Source organism: Pseudorca crassidens, chromosome 2, assembly GCF_039906515.1.
Source record: "Pseudorca crassidens isolate mPseCra1 chromosome 2, mPseCra1.hap1, whole genome shotgun sequence".
Classification (NCBI taxonomy): Eukaryota; Metazoa; Chordata; class Mammalia; order Artiodactyla; family Delphinidae; genus Pseudorca; species Pseudorca crassidens.
Window position 1 is genome coordinate 93,686,427 of NC_090297.1, and position 18,746 is coordinate 93,705,172.

The window sequence follows — 18,746 nt, forward strand, 5'->3', positions numbered from 1 at the left end:
TCATAATTACACAGAATTTAAAATTCTTATTGTTACTGTTTCCCCAAAGTAAGATGGATTGTCATAAAAATACAGCTAAAGCCATTAGTCATGTGGCAACATAACACAGTGGTTAAAACCTTGGACTCTGGAGCCATACAGCTCATGCTGGAATCTAGGCTCCACCACTCTGTGTGACTGGGCAAAATACTTAACCTCTGTTTCTTCTCCAGTGCTGTCATGCAAATGGTGTGACAGTCATACCTGCCCTATAGAAATGTGAGGATACTATGAGTTAATACATGCAAGCACATAGTGCCTGGTACATACTAAGATCTCAATAACTTCTTGCTGTTGTAATTGCGGGAAAGTAATATGCAAACCTGGAGCATCTGGACACATAGAAAATGTGATTCAGAATAAATTAGTCAACATTTTGATTTTTTTACAGGTGTTGTTTGACAGTACGAGCATGGCCGTATATGACGAGCAATGTATGACACTGGATACCAGATGAGCCAAAGGAGCCTAAGCCCTGAAGTGAGGATTATTCCAGAAGGATGAGGTTGTGAGATGCACCAACATTCAGGCACTGTCCAAGCTCTGTATGAACTGGTACTGATTGCTTAGGGTCATTTGGGTCACAGGAAGAAACTACCAGCCCTAAGGAGAGAAAAACATGGTGAAGTCCTACCTGCTTTCCTCAAAGAGCTTACATTTATTTAGCACTGTGAAACTTTCCAGATATTTTCATTAACTCACTGGACCAATGGACATTTTATTCGGTATACAATATAATAGTCATTGTGATAAGTGCTTAGGATATAAACCAGTAAAACATAGTTTCTCCTTCAAATAGGTATGTTCACAGGATAAACCAGAAAGTAAAATAAACAAAAAATAATGGGCAAAAGACTGGGTGGTGTAGGTGTTAGGGAGGGCAAGTAATTATCTTCACCTTACATACTAGGAAAAAGGAGTTACACAGATTTGGAAGGATTTAGCCTAAGGTTATGTAACTAATTCTTGACAGTTTAACACAAGTCTTTCGATTCCTAACCCACAAAAGACCCCTTAGATTAAGGAAGTCTCCCTGGAGACCTGTCTCACAGGCCTCAAAGAGCCACCACCTTCAGTATATAGGATCTTCACATTGACAAATACTAGGCACTCACGAAGCATTCCCTGTTCCCATTCCCCTAACAGAACTAATCAAATGTGGCACTTTCTGAGGCTCCCCCAGGGGACTGAATCCTCAACATAGTAGCAAAGGTAGACAAACTCTGCCATTCTACTTGGTACTTGATGCTGGACAGCAGAGAGACATCTGACCAGGCGGTCATTCATTTAATGGTTTAATAAACACCAACTAACAGTTAAGTAAGCAGATCCTACTCTCAAAAAATTGGGGTATGGTGGGGAGTAGAATTACCTACATCAATAATCTGCATTCATTCTTTATACTGGAAAGATTTCATTCCAACTAAATCTTACCCCTGCTGAAGCAAGGATAGGAAGCCAGCCCTCTTATCAATTTCATTCTTAAAATTTCGCCCAAGTGCAAAAATACTCCTTATCATCACATAGATTATGAGCTCCTCAGAGAAAAATTTCTCTATGGTGTTAGTTCCAAAAATAAATCTATGTCCTCTATATAACTGGTTTGTTTCAGCTAACAGACACAATATTTTGGGTAGATGACCCTTCTCACTGGCTACTAGAAAGTTGAGCCAAATTTATAGTTCACTTGCACTTTTTGTTTTTAGCTTTATATCTGGCTTCATTTCCATAACCCAGTTTTTTCTTGATTTGTCCCTCTCAATAAATATTAATGTTTTGTTGGAATTTAGGTATCTTTGTTCTCTTCTAATACTTTCTGGCATTAAGATATTTTCCTCCTTTTTGGAATACCTGCAATAGTTCTGAGGGTGAGGAGGTTGGAGAAAAGGCCAGAGGACCCTGATGTACGCCCCCTTTATTTTCTGTGAAATGTGATGTCCAAAGTTATTCATATGGATGGAAAGCTGATTGGATCTCAACCTTTTAGCCAACCTACAGCATTTTACACTTTGTAGAATCAAGATTTCTGAATGTGTGACAAACTCAGACATGTAGACAATCTTGAGGAAACCTTGAATATTCTGCAGCTCTTTGTAAGCCTAGAACAGGCCCTAATTGCATCTTAAACACAACCGTAGAGTTGTAGATTGCCAGACCCCTTCCAAAAGCGTGTGAAAATAGTTTAAGGTGATGATAAAGAGGAAGGAAGGACATAATGAGACTATTTCTCATATATCATATGTGCTTGTAGGGAAAGATTTGAAACAAAGCATCTAAACCTAACAAAACACAGAGAATTTTCATAAAAATTCAGGTATCAACAGTAGCATTGGAATTGTGCTCCTTGGAGAGCTTTGATAATTAAATTCATCATTATTGATAGTAATAACTTTGGGGAAAGACTGGTGAGATTTCAGTTGGATAGCTTTTTAACTCTAAAAACGATCACTTAGAAATTTAGAATACATAGATAGAACTGGGGGCGGGGAGGGCAGAATTCCTCCTTCTCTTTCTATAGGCTGTCCCCTGCAAGGAAAGGAAGGACAGAAAAAGGAAAGTGAGATGGAAAGAAATCCTCCCCACACATTTTTAAATACTTTACAGGCATTCCTGCAGTCGCGTGATATATGTATTTGTAAAAACCTTCACATTCTGCAATATTATACACTAAAAATAAGGAAAAATTAGGTTGGGTGGACCATCACAATCTATGAAATTTTGTAACCAAGAGCACTAAGAACACTAATTCTAATAAAAATAGTAGCAGTTTAAAAAGATGTTAACCCTAATAAATAAACATTGCAGTAAATAAGACAGCTTGATGAAAGAGTGTAAGGAAGAGTTACAGAGACAAAACAGTTGCACAAAGATGGGGAGAAGGCTTAATAAACCTTTCTAGGACATAGAGCATGTGGCTGAACAGAGCCAAGAGGAAGAATGTAGGGTGTGACATATTCCTCTGGCTAGCTGCATTTACTTGCGTATGTGTACTTTGTGTTCTGTGGGTGCTACCTGGTGGTGTTAAATATTGATGATGGGAATGGTCACATATGAATCAATCAACTTCCACATTATGTTTTGACATTGTTCCTCTTCTTACCAATATCATATGAGTTCATTATTTTACAAAAACATGCACTGTAGCACAACATTCTGTCCTTTGTTTGATTTCCAGAAATTATAAAGTACTTCAAAATTCCATTGGGTTTATGGATCTTTTCAGTGTGGGTTTTTTTAAAGGAAAATGGAATGGAGTGGAAGACTTACAGGTGGCTGTAACCACCCTTTAGCATGAATCTATTTATTTTATTATTTTGGTCACGAGGAAAGATTCAACAGGAAAGGGGAATAGAAATTCTGGCCTGTGTAGAGTGGAAGGAAAATAGTTGAGTATTCAGAAGGTGGTTAGATAGTGGGATTGAGGATAATCAGTATTTTTCTAGAGCCAAAGGTAGCATAAAAAATACCTTGGGGTCAAAGAGACCTGAAAGTTAGGAGAGAAGCACTTAAATAAAGGTTAGGATTCCCATGCATACACTTTGCCTACATCACAATATCCTTAGGGTAAGCTTTTCTGAAGTCATGGGCTCAGAACATAACTAAGATTATTTTGATCGATTAAAAATAATTGCTTATTTTGTTACCTGTCCTTAATCTCTCCTTTAAGCTTAGATTCTATATAAGGATATTAATTTGACATTTATTTATTAATTAATTTCTTGAATGCATAAGGAGAAAATAATTTTGTTCTCTATAAAATGTAGATTTTTATTTGGAGAAAATCAATATAGAAGTAAAGAAATGAATAAAATAATTTCAAGTGGTAACAGTGCTATTTGGAAGATAAACATGTGGTGTGACAATTAAATAAATTAAGAGTTGTAGAAGACAGCAGGATGCTATTTTTATAAAGTTCAAAAACAGGCATACATAAAAGTTGGAATGGAAAATACTCTAGGGGGTGAAACTATGGGTAATATGTTATTTTTTCTCATGTTTGAAATTTGCTGTGATCACCTTGCATTGCTTTCTTGATGAAAAAAATATATACTATTAAAATAGATGAATTTTTTTCAAAATGGTTCTTAGTAAAATCCTATCAAAATATATTGGTATGTAGCCTCACTCTGTGGTTGCTGCCTCTTACTGTAGTCTCTCATAAAGCATATCTTTTATGAGCTTTACCCACTCAGAGCAGTAATTGAGAAGATCCTGCTCCTTTCCTTCCTTGAAGGAAGAAATGCAGACTCATGCTAATGCAAATGGACAAGATCAGGGGTGATCTCATGGCATAGACTGGGCAGCATGGATGATGGCAGTGAATGAAGAGCACAGCAGTCTGTAATTCCTTCAGTGGCCTTTTGGCAGTTTTGTAGGATCTGGTCCACTGAGGCCTGATGGGGAAGAGAAGACTGGCAGATACTCGTCAAACAGTAGTTGGGGAGAAATCTGACTAAACTTGTCAAAATATAGTCTTGGAAAAAAAGTTTTCATCATCTTTAATAAATTAGACCTTGGTTTTATTTTCATTCTTTGTCATAAATTTTAGTCTTTCTCTTTTGTTCATAGAAATCCTGAAAAACCAAAAAGCCAGTCATTCTGAAAGTCCTATCAACCCTTTCATTTGTCTAATGCCTTGCAAAATTTTATTTCTAGAGATTCAACCAACTTCCTCTGACAAGCTTTATTCTGCATGCTCAGGAAAAATTGGGAGACCTAGGAAAAGGCTCAATGGCTATAAACTGGCTAGGAATTATTCTAATAGTGTCAAGTTGAATCATTTGCACTGTCCATTAGTGTTATTATCAGTATCCCAGGTATTACTAAAATTTCCGTGTAGACAGTAGAAAGCCATTGATGGATCATGTTTGCAAATAACTCTCTAAGGAGCACTTGTTTCTCAAGCCATTGTCCTTGCCTAGAATGGCTACTCTGTCCTCTTATGTAAGTTCCATTTGATTTACAAGGTCCCTTTACTCAACAAATATTTACTGGATACCTACTTTGTGCCAGATAATGTTTCAGGCAATGTATAGACAATGATGAACGAGAGAGACAAGATTTCATCGCTTGTGAATCTTACGTTGTGAGAAAGACTACACACAAGTAAACAACTGAATTTCAGATAACAAGGGGAAAATGGTATCTGTGGTAGAAAAGAGGATTCTTTTCATCATGGTAATCAAGGAAAGCTACTCTGAGGTGACACTTTAGAAGAGAACTGAGAGAGAGAGAGTGGAACATGCAGTCTAATGAAAGAATGTTCTGGGTGGAAAGTCCCTCAGGGAGATCTTGCCATGATTGTGAATCAGCAAGATGTGGTTCCATTCCTCCATTTTCAGTGAGAAGCTCTGATTCTCCCATTGTGCAGTGACCAAACTCTTATAATAGCAATTGTCTCTGTGATTCATTTGTTATTGAAAGTATGTTATATTATCATACTAGTTGTCTTTAAGAAGTTGAGATGCTTGCTTTCCACTTCAGACACAGCTCCTTCAGGATAGGGACCTTGTCCTATGCTTCTTTTTTTTTTATTTTTGCGGTACGTGGGCCTGTCAGTGTTATGGCCTCTCCCGTTGCGGAGCACAGGCTCTGGACACGCAGGCTCAGCGGCCATGGCTCACGGGCCTAGCTGCTCCACGGCATGTGGTATCTTCCCGGACCGGGGCACAAACCCATGTCCCCTGCATCGGCAGGTGGACTCTCAACCACTGCGCCACCAGGGAAGCCCTGTCCTATGCTTCTTGATATACCAAAACCAAAAATAGTACTTTCATATAATAAGCATTAATAAACACTCACCGATGATCATGATCTGATGTGATGATCTATGCTGTTATCATGTTTTCAGGGAGCATATCAACTCGACTAAAGATAAAGTTGGATAGAGGGTAGTGCGAGGTTCTGGCTATTTAAAAACTACATCCGATAAATATATAGCGGTTCTGAAAAAACAAACAAGCAAAACTTAAGAATATGCTGTTTAGGGATATATACACATATAGTAAAATTATGTATATAATTATATATTATACATATATTTAAAATACTTGGTTATGTTAGGTTATGCCTGTTATGTGCAAGTGGAGATGACAATTGAGCAGTTGAATATATGAGTCTGAAACTCAGTAGAAATGTCAGGGATGACAATATAAATTGGGGAGTCATCAGCATATAGATTGTACACTATTTAAAGTAATGAGACTGGATAAGATCACTTAGGAAGAGAATAGAAAGAAGGGTAAGTACAATTTGTAGTAGCAAAGAATTGCAAACAACTATTTATCAATAGAAAATTGGTTGAATAAATTACAGATTATGTATACCATACATTTTTATTTACTCTTACTAAGTTATTTATACATGTCTGACTTTAAGGAATATTCAGGATATATATTTTGACCTAAAATAATTTTTGGAGTAATATGAATAATATGTCTACATATTTGTAAAAAAACTACATAAATATGTGTATGAGTCTACATAGTAGAAAGATACATTCTAAACTAGGAGGAATGGGAGATCAACGTTTTCCTTCTAAATATATTTGTATTTCATTCATGCAGTTTTAAAAAATCTGATGATAAAGAGGGACATAAAACAAATGTGTCTTAACTATTTAGAATGTAAAGGAATCTTAGAATTGATATTTATGACAATAGCAATATCCTATCAGTAATCCACTTATTCTACTTTTTGTGGCTTTGTATCCTTTCCCTTTTTTTTGGGTACATCTGCTCCCCCAGAACTTTGACTCTTAACCTTTTGCACTGTCGACCCTTAGCTGGGGGACTGCCCTTAGGCTGTGGAAACAGTTATGCCTGCCCACATGAGAGTTGGGAAGTGCCTAGGAATTTATGTCCCTCTAAGGTCAGTCATTAGCCAACGTCTGATGGGTGAAAAGGTTTGAATGTTGCAGAGATGCTCTGGAGACAGCATAGGTCACACATATCCCTAATAAGGGAGCAGCATGTGTAACCTATGCTGTCTCCAGAGCATCTCTGCAGGATTGAGACAAAGTTCCCTTTCTTGGGACTTGGCTTAATATCACATGTTAGCCAGATGTCCTTCTCTTCCTAGTCCTGCTTCCCAGCTGTCCTTCTAGCATTCTCTGGGAATACTTCCTGATAAACACTTTTACAAGATCCCAGTCTAAGACAATGATGAGTCTATTTTAAGTGCCTACTGAAGTCACCTTAACTCTTGAGGACACAGGCATCATGGACAGGATATATAGTGTAGTAGTTTAGATGCTCAGAGTTTAGGTGATGAGTTCCAAGCTCTGCCACTTACTCTCCATGTGGCCTTGGGCAATTCACCCAACTCCATGCTTTGTTTTCTCATCTATAAGATGGGATTGATAATAGAAGTACTTTACAGAGCTATTTCAAGGAGTAAATAAAATAATGTACCTAAAGTGTATTTAGCATGTTAGGCACTCAATAATTATTTAAAAACTAATAAAGATGCTTGATGTAAGTATCACGACTATGTATCTCTATGTATGCTGTGGCATGTCTGACAAAAGAAGTTTCTTTTACATGAAAATTTATGATATGAAGTTTTCCTCGGTATGAAAGCCACTCTTTACAGAACATTATTTTATTATGTATGACTCATATGAAGTAAACAAAGTTAATACATCATTGATTTTAATGGGATTTTGCATACTATGATTAATATGCCATTATTGCATAAAAACATTCTACATGCTGAGAAGTGTAGCTGGTGCATTAGAATATCATTTGGCATAAAGTTTCAGCATATGCTACTTTCACTATGTGTCCCTATGAATGCTTTAACATCTGGTATAAATCAGATAATGAATCAAAAAATGAAAAATTATATCTCCCTAACAACCATATCACATATTTTAGCACTGAATAATATATCATTTTAATGTCTTGAATAACATCGCTATTTATGGGGGTGGTGCAATGACCACATCCTTTATTGGTCTAGTTTTACTTTTAAGAATCTTGTCTTATTTCTTAGAGCAACTCAATTGTTCTGTCTTCTAACTACATAGAGCACCATCCTGAAGCCTATTTTTTCTTGGACCCAAGACCATGGAATTAGTTTATATGTGAACCTATTTTATAATAATGTATGGGCTCTATGAAATTCCCCTGGTTGGAGTTTAAGCAAAGCTAGCTAATATTGAATTCTGTTTATTACAAACTGTATATTTCCTGTTAGTTTCTAATTTTATTTCATATAAAATTCCCCTTGTTGTAATTGCTGTCATTCTTTCTCTGTTTTCCCCTAATTATTCTAACTAGGGTAAATTCTCAGTCCTTCAGGAACTGTGTATTTAGTCTGTGGATTTTCCAAATCCTCTTTTTAATTATTTTACTGTATATACTTAACCATTTAAATGTTTCCTATTTTTATAATTCACCAGATGATAAATAATGGTAGAGTGAGTTTGCATTAAAATAAGGAGTTTGTTATCTTTACAGAAATTCTTGGTAAAAGTCTAGCTCTAGTGAATGCTGTTATCTTTATAGAAATTCCTGGTAAAAGTCTGGCTCCAGTGAATGCATAAGATGAATTTTTTTTTTACCATTTGAGGTTCTTAATCCTTTCTCTAACATCATATATAAGTTAAAGTTAAAACTCTGCACTTTGTTTTTTGTTTTTGTTTTTTTGCGGTACGCAGGGCTCTCACTGTTGTGGCCTCTCCCGTTGCGGAGCACAGGCTCCGGACGCGCAGGCTCAGCGGCCATGGCTCACGGGCCCAGCCGCTCCGCAGGCATGTGGGATCTTCCCGGACCGGGGCACGAACGCCTGTCCCCTGCATAGGCAGGCGGACTCTCAACCACTGCACCACCAGGGAAGCCCTGCATTTTGTCCTTAAATATAATAGTTTCACCAAGAGCAAAGCTGCAAGTGTTTTTTTAAAAAAGGTCTAATGTCACCCCACTCCATACCACCCATTACTAAGCTGCACATCACTTGAGATAATGGAGGCTGGAAGTGTTTGTTCATAAATTTGAGACGATTAGGAAGTTCTTAAATAGAAGAGTCTTTGAATAAGTTTAATATCACCTCATATACTGGTATTTTCATATCTTTAGGATAGATTTCCCTAAGTATTTTGCTTATTTTCAATTCTAACAAATTCTGGTAGATTGCTTTATGAAAGGTTGTCATAATACAGATTCCCACCAAAAATATCTTAAAAAGTCTGTTTCTTGATACCCTCACTCACCTAGATTTTATTGATCTTGTTTTTTTAATCTTATGGGTAAAAATGCTAGCTTCTTATGTTTAATTTTATTACCCTAACTTCTAGCAGTTGAGAATCTTTCCTTATATTCATTGGTCCTTTGCATTTCATTTTCTGTGAATTTACTGTTTATTTTACCCATTTTCCTATTGAATTTTACAGGTATTGGGAGGATCTTTGTTAATTAGGAGTAGTCTATCATATGTGTTATAATTCATTCATTTAATTTCCTTTACTTCATTAATTTTGGGTCACTCAGAACTTTTCCATTTTAATGAATCCAAATCTAGTAGTTTTATAATTGCTTCTGAGTTTCTTTTCTGACTAAGAAGATTTTTCCAAATTGAAAATTGGGGAAATACTCCCAAATTATCTTTTATTTTCATTATTTAATTTAAAAATTTAGATATTTAATTCCTATTTAATTTGTTTTGTTTTTTTCCAACTTCAAATAAGAATTGTTTTATTTTCAATGTAAAAGCGTAGAATGCACTTAATGCTACCAGAGTTCACTTTTAGTGTAAGTTGGATCAATGCTTTTCATAAAATATCTCAGCATTTCAGAAGTATGAAAAAGTATAAGTTTAATAATAGATTACATGGGAGAAAGAGGGAAAGCTACGTAAAAGAAAATGCATGGAGAACAGCAGTAGATAGATTTTCAACAAAAAGAAAGGGAGAGAGAGAGTTTGGAAAGTCAAAAAGTGCCCAGAAGATAGATACAGAAGAGTCAAAATGTCTGAGAAATAAAAGAATCTAACAATATGACCAGCAGTGTAAGCAAAATTTATCATTATTAATACTTTAGATTCAAAAAGTATTGTTTTGTATCAGTTATTTTCCTGCCTAAGCCAACTCTGATGCAGTCTTTTCAATGATGGGTAATTGTTTCTAAGATAGTTTGACATACACTATTCTCTTAAATTAAAAGATTGGTTATATTCTTAATGCTTGCATTTATTATTATTTATTCTCAATATTAACAAACATTTTATTTTAAAATGTACAATTTTTAATATTTTAAAATTTATTTTAAAATTTAAAAATTTATTTTAAAATTTATGAATACTGTTTTTAAACTTCAGATGTTTACAAATTTTTAAAAGTTTCAAGATAGCCCTGAAAAAAGAAAATATTAGATAATTGATCCAAATAATATGCAGTATTAATTTCCAGAAAGAAAACATTAAAATATAGCTGAATTCATGTTTAAATGGTATGGATAAATGCATCCTGTGGGCCTTATTTTTGCACACATAAAGGTTTCTTTCAGTGAGATTATAACCAAGAATGAAATTCTCCAAACAAAATGGGACGAGTATTCTGATACTGAGTCATTTGGGTTATGTTTCCAATGCCATTTTTTTTAAATATATAGAAAAATTACTTTTTTATGATATCAGTTTTCTCTATATTCGACTGGAATACTTTTTTCACTACAAGGAAGAATCCATGAGCAAATTTCCCCTAATGTGAAAGTTTCTTTCTAGGATTAAATTTGATCATCAAGGAATTTACGCATTGGGGTCCATTTTGCATTCAACTAATTTGCCCTCTTAATCAAATATACATACATATGCACACACACAGACTTTGTAGAAATACTTGAAACAGACCCAGAAGGTAACATCTGCTGGGTAAATGTGATTCAGTTCCTGAGAAATATGGTGGTATCATCCCAGTAAGCATCATGCAATTCCTGGCTCCTTTCCTTTGCTCATGCTGCCACCCTTGCCTGTCTAGAATGCCCATCTTGTCCCTTTTCCTTTGCATGTTCAACCTTTAAGATCCTGCTTCAGTTCCACCTCCCATTCTATTTCCTTTTCTTCCCTGATGGAAGGAATCTCTTCACAATCTCTCATTATACTTTACCTGCTTCACTCTTTGGGGTCTTACCTGTGTCTGCTTTCGTGTAGTTCTGTTGTTCTGGAGGGCAAAGAACTTTCCTTATTCATCTTTACATGCTGCACCTTGCCTAGGATATAATATTTGATTGTTTTTATTCTATAACACTCTCTGTTTCTTCCTGTTCCTCATAAGGGAAGAGTGTTTTTGTACTTTAAGGCACAGTTCCTGGCTTAACTGATTTTACAAAGGGCTTAGATGAACTTGGCATCCCATATGTTAGAAAATTCTATTACTAAAAGGAAATCAAAATACTGTATCCCAAAGAGAAGATGGTATATTTTTAATTGAACAATAACTTTGAGACTAAGTTCTGTCTGGCAAAAAAAATATATATATATCTATTTATAAAATAAAATTGAACATGTTACTGTTCCTCAAATAAAACCTTAACCAATTTACAACAAGTTTTACTGGGAAGAAATTCATCCAAAACTGCAATGCATAAGCCAAGTTCTGCTATAATGGGTTAAAATTGCTTCAGTGTAATGTTTGTGGTCCATCCATATCTAGTCTATCCATTTGAAATGTAATGTTATTATAAAGTGTAATTATTTCCAGAAACCTTAAAATAGGAAGTGTTTTTAATTAAACATTTGTCTCACAATATATTAAATGTAGGTCACTTTATCTCAGAAATATTAGGCAATATTTTAACTAGATCTTGACAAAAATGCATTAAATCTATTTTTTAAAATGTTTTATTACTTGCAAGTTTCAACCTGATATGATTTGAAAATAGCCAAGTTATAAACCCCTGAAAATTGGAGTTTATAATGGAAATACTGACAGACCCTTAACTTTTAGGACGAATGTGCTACTATAATAACATTTGCTGTTGCCGCCTGAGTCAGTGTTGCAACATGACTGGGGTGCTAGATGTGGTATTTCAAATATGAAACTGGTTGAATACTTGCTGAGATATTCTCCCATTTCTAAAATTTTAGAAAACTCATTTCTTGTTTTGAGAACACCTTTTATCTCAAAAGTTATTGTAATGAACAAGATGGAGGCCCTATTTTCTACTTCCTACAATATCTCCTTGATTATCTCATCTTCCCCCATGGCTGGTTTCCACAAAGGCTTCCTGTCTCAGTATATTGCTCCTCTATCCACCAGTTAGTTATTCAAACCAAAAAATTAGAGGTCAGTCTTAACTCATATGACATCTTTGGCACATTTGATTGGCTATAAATACTGAGGGCTTTACTCCCAAAATATATTTTGAAACCATTTTTTTTTTTAATTTATTTTTGGCTGCGTCGGGTCTTAGTTGCGGCAGGCACGCGGGATTCTTGTTGAGGCATGCGGTATCTTTCCTTGCAGTGCTCGGGCTCTTCGTTGTGGTGCGTGCGCTTCTCTCTAGCTGTGGTGCGCAGGTTTGCTCTTCTCTAGTTGTGGTGCGCAGGCTCCAGGGCACGTGGGCTCTGTATTTTGTGGCACGCGGGCTTAGTTGCCCCGAGGCATATGGGATCTTAGTTCCCTGACTAGGAATCAAACCAACGTCCCCCGCACTGCAAGGCAGATTCTTTACCACTGGTGAAGAAAAGTTCTTAATATTTATAGAATTCCAGCAAATAAAGCAGTAGAAATGATAGAATGAGAAAATCATCATTTCGCAACCCACAATGAAATAATAGATCTCTGCAATGATTATCCATAGTTGCTCAAACCAGGGTGGGAGTGGTTAATGAAGAATTTTATATTGAAGGAATCAGGCTGACATGCTCAGAATCAAATGTACTAAGCACTAAAATTGGGAAAACCAGTTACTATGTGTCTTAAAACATGATGAAAGCAACAGGAAGCTTACTTGCCTAAAATATTGAATCTGAATCTAGTCAGCCCTCTAGATTTATGGAAAGTAAAGGGAATGAAGGAATAAGTTAATACGATGAAGAAGCAACCAGCCAAACCCAGAATCTGAGAAGTCTACAGAAAAACAATGGCCTAATTTCTCCAACAAATCAATGTTGTATGAAAGGCAGTGGTGATGGGGAGGGGTGGTTTTATAGACTAAAAGAGTCTTAAGAGACTCTTGCAACTGAATGCAATATGAGTACCTAACCGGATCTGATTCAAGGGAACCATTTGTAAAAATCATATTTGAGGCAATAGGGAAATTCAAATATGAATTGTATCAAAAATATTAAGAAATTATTGTTTACTTTTTAGGTATGAAAATGGCAATGAGGTTATTTCAAAAAAATGTTCTTATCAGAGAAATATAATGAAGTATTTGTGGGTGAACTGACAAGATACATGGGTTTTGCTTTAAAATACTCCAGGAAAATAAAAGGAGAGGTGAAAGAAGGAAGAAGATCAACATATACTGGTAAGTGTTTTACCAGGGTGATGAGTACACAGGGTTCATTATACTATTTCCTTTATTTTGTGTATATTTGAGATTTTCCCTAAAAGATCATTTTTAGAAGGTCATTTAGGTTCCACAGAAAAGAAAGACAGTAACTTGGCAAAGGTGGCCATAGTGAAATATACATATTTGAGATATATTTAAATTAATAGGAATTGTTAATTAATTGGAGGAAGAGGTGAAGGAAAAAAGAGAAATCAATGGTGATTCCTTGGTTTTTGGTTTGAGAAACTGCATAAATAATAGTGCCATTTACTGAATTAGTTTAGACTACAGAGAAGCAGGTTTGGGGATGGATTAAAAACCCAATTTAATTTCCGACACTGAGACCTGTATTAGTTTTCTATGGGTGCTGTAACAAATTGCCACATACTTAGCATCTTAAAGCAACACAATGTATTCTCTTACAGTTCTGAAGGTTAGAAGCCCAAAATCAGTCTCACTAAGCTAAAGTCAAAGTGTCAGCAGGGCTGATTCCTTCTGGAGGCTCCAAGGGACAATCTGTTTCCTTTCCTTCTCCAGTTTCTAGAGGCTGTCCTCACTCCTTGGGTCCGCTCCCTCTTTTCTCCTTCTGCCTCCATGGTCATATCACCTTCTCTGGCTTTGACCTTCTTTTCTCCCTTTTATAAGGACCATTTTGATGACATCGGGCCTACCAGGACAATAATCCAGGATAAGATCCTTCATTTAGTCTCACCTGCAAAGTTCCTTTTGCCATGTAAGGTAACATATTCACAGTTCTGAGGATTAGGACATAGACATTTTGGGGGGCCATTATTCAGCCCATCTCAAGGTCTAATATATCTGAAGTGCCTGTTAGGTATCCTAATAGAAGAGTCGGTTGGATAGTTAGATATGAATGTAGATGTCAAAAGAGAGAACTGAGAGTCTAAATTTGGGAGTCAAGCATACAGGTATGACTTAAAACCAAGTAATGTTTGAGTCTGAGGAGTTCCAAATTTAGAGGATGGGCATCCCAGATGACTTGAGAGTGAAGAGTTCAGAAAGCTAGGCAAGCATTACAATCAGAAAGCTAGTTCATGCAGTATGGAGAACTGTGTTGATGTGGCTGAGAGGTCAAACATACGAAAAGTATTCATTGCATTTGACATCATAAATAAACTTAGTAAACTTTACAAGAGGAGTTCCAACTTAGCTGAAGTGGAGTGAGTTAAAGAATGAAATGGATCCAGTGAATAAAGACAATGTATTTGCAAAGCTTCACTGTGAAGAGCAGTGACATGTGAGGTTTATAGGACGATTTGGGGTGAAAAAAGAGGTGGTTTCTCTTTCCTAAGAGAGGAGATAAGAGAACATGCTTGATGTTGATAGAAATGATCTAGTAGAAAGGGAAATATTGATAATGAAGGAGGAAAACAGAAGGAGGGAAATCCTTGAAAGGTGACAATGCAGATCCACAGCGAAGGAGGAAGACTTTCATGGGAGAAGAGTACTTCTCTGGGCATAAAGAAGGGAAGGCAGGCCAGATGCACACAAATAGAGGCTGGCAGGTCAGTTTATGGAGTTATCATGAGGCATATCTGCTTTGATAGCTCTTTTATCTTAGTCATGAGAGTTGCAAGTGGAGTGGGGGAGGCTGTTGGTGAGGGAAGGTCTGAGAATTTTTCCACGAAGAGAAACTGTGAAATTCCTTTTAAAGGACCAATTTGCCCCTGAGAAAAAAAGGGGAGTGGGGTGGGAGGAAGCCTTCCCCTGTGATAAGGTGGATTGGGGGGGGCAGTTTCATAATTCTGATATTTATAAACACATTATTTTAGTGTGATAATTAAATTATAGTCAAATATAATAAACTAATTGAATAGAAGAGAATATTTCCTTTGTGGTGATACAATAGGAATTATGTTGCCTGCTTGAAATTCACCACTGCAGTATGGATTTAAATGTTCAACATCTTTTAATGAGTTGTTACGAAGTATACTTAAAAGTATGTAAAAATGCTAGACTCTCTCTGTAGCCCTAGATGAGCATTGTCCCTAAGCAGTGACATTAGTTAACATCCTAAAACCCCATAAAAGTAGCTGTTTTATCCCAATTAAAGTAGGACAGTCATTTCAACAGTCTTGCTTTCCAGAGAGAATAGTATTTTACGCATCTTCTCCCAAGCCATAAGCAAATGATATTTCAATGGCTGAAAGCTCAAGACCGCCTAGATTCAAACTCTTCTCACACAAGTATCAGAAAGGCAAAAATGTATTCTTCCTGGGCTAAAAATCCTTCGTCTCCATCTTGAGGTTTAGGACTTTGGGGTTGTAAGTGACAGCAATGAAGAAATGGTGTATTTAAACTCTTTTGAGGGATATCAACCTTTGGGAGTATCTTTGAATGAACCACAGTTTTATCATAGAACGGGTATGTGTCTCAGTCTGTTCCCTTTGGAAGGAATGAGAGGTATGAAATAGTTATCATAGAAAAAGAAATGACTTTACTGGGAAAGCATAATAAGATTGTTAAAATACAATCAGTTCTCAGAATGGGAGAAAATACTTGCAAATGAAGCAACTGACAAAGAATTAATGTCAAAAATTTAGAAGCAGCCCATGCAGCTCAATATCAAAAAAACAAACAACCCAATCCAAAGATGGGCAGAAGACCTAAATAGACATTTATCCAAAGAAGATATACAGGTTGCCAACAAACACATGAAAGGATGCTCAACATCAGTAATCATTAGAGAAAAGCAAATGAAAACTACAATGAGGTATCACCTCACACCAGTCAGAATGGCCATCATAAAAAAATCTAAAAACAATAAATGCTGGAGAGGGGGTGGAGAAAAAGGAACCCTCTTGCACTGTTGTTGGGAATGTAAATTGATACAGCCACTATGGAGAATAGTATGGAGGTTCCTTAAAAAACTAAAAATAGAACTACCATATGACCCAGCAATCCCACTATTGGGCATATACCCTGAAAAAAACATAATTCAAAAAGAGTCATGTACCACAATGTTCACTGCAGCTCTATTTACAATAGCCAGGACATGGAAGCAAACCTAAGTGTCCATCGACAGATGAATGGATAAGGAAGATGTGGCACATATATACAATGGAATATTACTGAGCCATAAAAAGAAACGAAATTGAGTTATTTGTTGTGAGGTGGATAGACCTAGAGTCTGTCATACAGAGTGAAGTAAGTCAGAAAGAGAAAAACAGATACCATATGCTAACACATATATATGGAATCTTAAAAAAAAAAAAAAAGGTTATGAAGAACCTAGGGGCAGGACAGGAATAAAGAGGCAGATATAGAGAATGCACTTGAGGACACAGGGAGGGGGAAGGGTAAGTTGGGACAAAGTGAGAGAGTGGCATGGACTTATATATACTACCAAATGTAAAATAGATGGCTAGTGGGAAGCAGCCACATACCACAGGGAGATCAGCTCAGTGCTTTGTGACCTCCTAGAGGGGTGGGATGTGGAGGGTGGGAGGGAGATGCAAGAGGGAGGAGATATGGGGATATATGTATATGTATAGCTGATTCACTTTGTTATAAAGCAGAAACTTACACACCATTATAAAGCAATTATACTCCAATAAAGATGTTAAAAAAATAAAGATAGAGCCAAATGGATTTCCTGACAGAATAAAGGTGGCATGAGACAGAAGGAAAAAAATAATAATAATAATACAGTTAGGTTGCAGTTTTCAAGAAACATTTTTGTTGCTTTAATTAGATTCACACAAATAATCTGCATTCTTGATTTGATCCAGGAAATAACTTTATTCGAGAGTATTAGCAAACTACCCCTAAGGGATAAAGAAAATTGTTTCTAGAAGTGGTTAATATCAACTACATATTGATTTTTTACTAATTTTGTTTTAATAAGATAATACCTGGCTATATCTCTAAATTCTAGATGTGCTCTACTGTGGTTGCCTGTGTACCACAAATGACACCATTAATATTTTCCAATGCAAAGCTCTTCCATAAATTAAAAAAAAATAAATTATTCCTACAACATTTCCTTGAGAAGAAACCAAGTTTACTATTCCCATTTTCTGAAAATGAAAGTAAAGGGTAGACATTAAAAAGTACTATCCCCAAATCTATCAGGTGTCTTTGACTGACAGTTTAATTATTATGCCACAAAATTTGAATGGTTAAGCATAAAAATGTACAGTAAGTAGAGCATTTAGGAAATCATTGAATGGAAGCTCCAATTCCACCTGCTTTATCTTTGAATTCACTTCAGCAAGACTCAATTCAGTTAAACAAGCAAGGACTGAAGTTTTCTACTATGATTAAAGCATCTAAACTTTGTAAGAAGGCAAAAATATCAATTAAATGATCATTTGAGACCTGGACCCAAGACATACTAGGGTAATTCAGTAGGTAGTTGTGTTTTTAAATTAAAAATGATGGATTGCTATCTACGTTGATGCTGTTAGACTAAACATTTTAATTGCTGTTGTTGTTCTTGTTTTGCTAGTGATAATGATAAATCTCTGATTCATTGATTTTCAGTGCAACAGAGAGAATTGTTCAAAATTCTTGTCTCATTCAAGAAAAAAATAACTATAACTACATGTTTCATATTTGGCTCTGAATTGGGTAATCAGCAGTCATTACCTTCCCAGTGGGGTTCCTTCCTCCTATACTTCCTTTTTTTTTAAACATCTTTGTTGGAGTATAATTGCTTTACAATGGTGTGTTAGTTTCTGCCTTTTAACAAAGTGAATCAGTTATACATATATATATGTCCACACATGTCTTCCGTCTTGTGTCTCCCTCCCTCCCAAACTTCCTATCCCACCCCTCTATGTGGTCACAAAGCACCGAGATGAACTCCCCGTGCTATGTGGCTGCTTCTCACTAGCCATCTATTTTATGTTTAGCAGTGTATATATCTCCATGCCACTCTCTCACTTTGTCCCAGCTTACCCTTCCCCTCCCCATATCCTCAAGTCCATTCTGTAGTAGGTCTGTGTCTTTATTCCTTTCTTGACCCTAGGATATTCATGACCATTTTTTTTTTTTACATTCCATATATATGTGTTAGCATATGGTATTTGTTTTTCTCTTTCTGACTTACTTCACTATGTATGACAGACTCTAGGTCTATCCACCTCACTACAAATAACTCAGTTTCGTTTCTTTTTATGGCTGAGTAATATTCCATTGTATATATGTGCCACATCTTCCTTATCCATTCATCTGTCGATGGACACT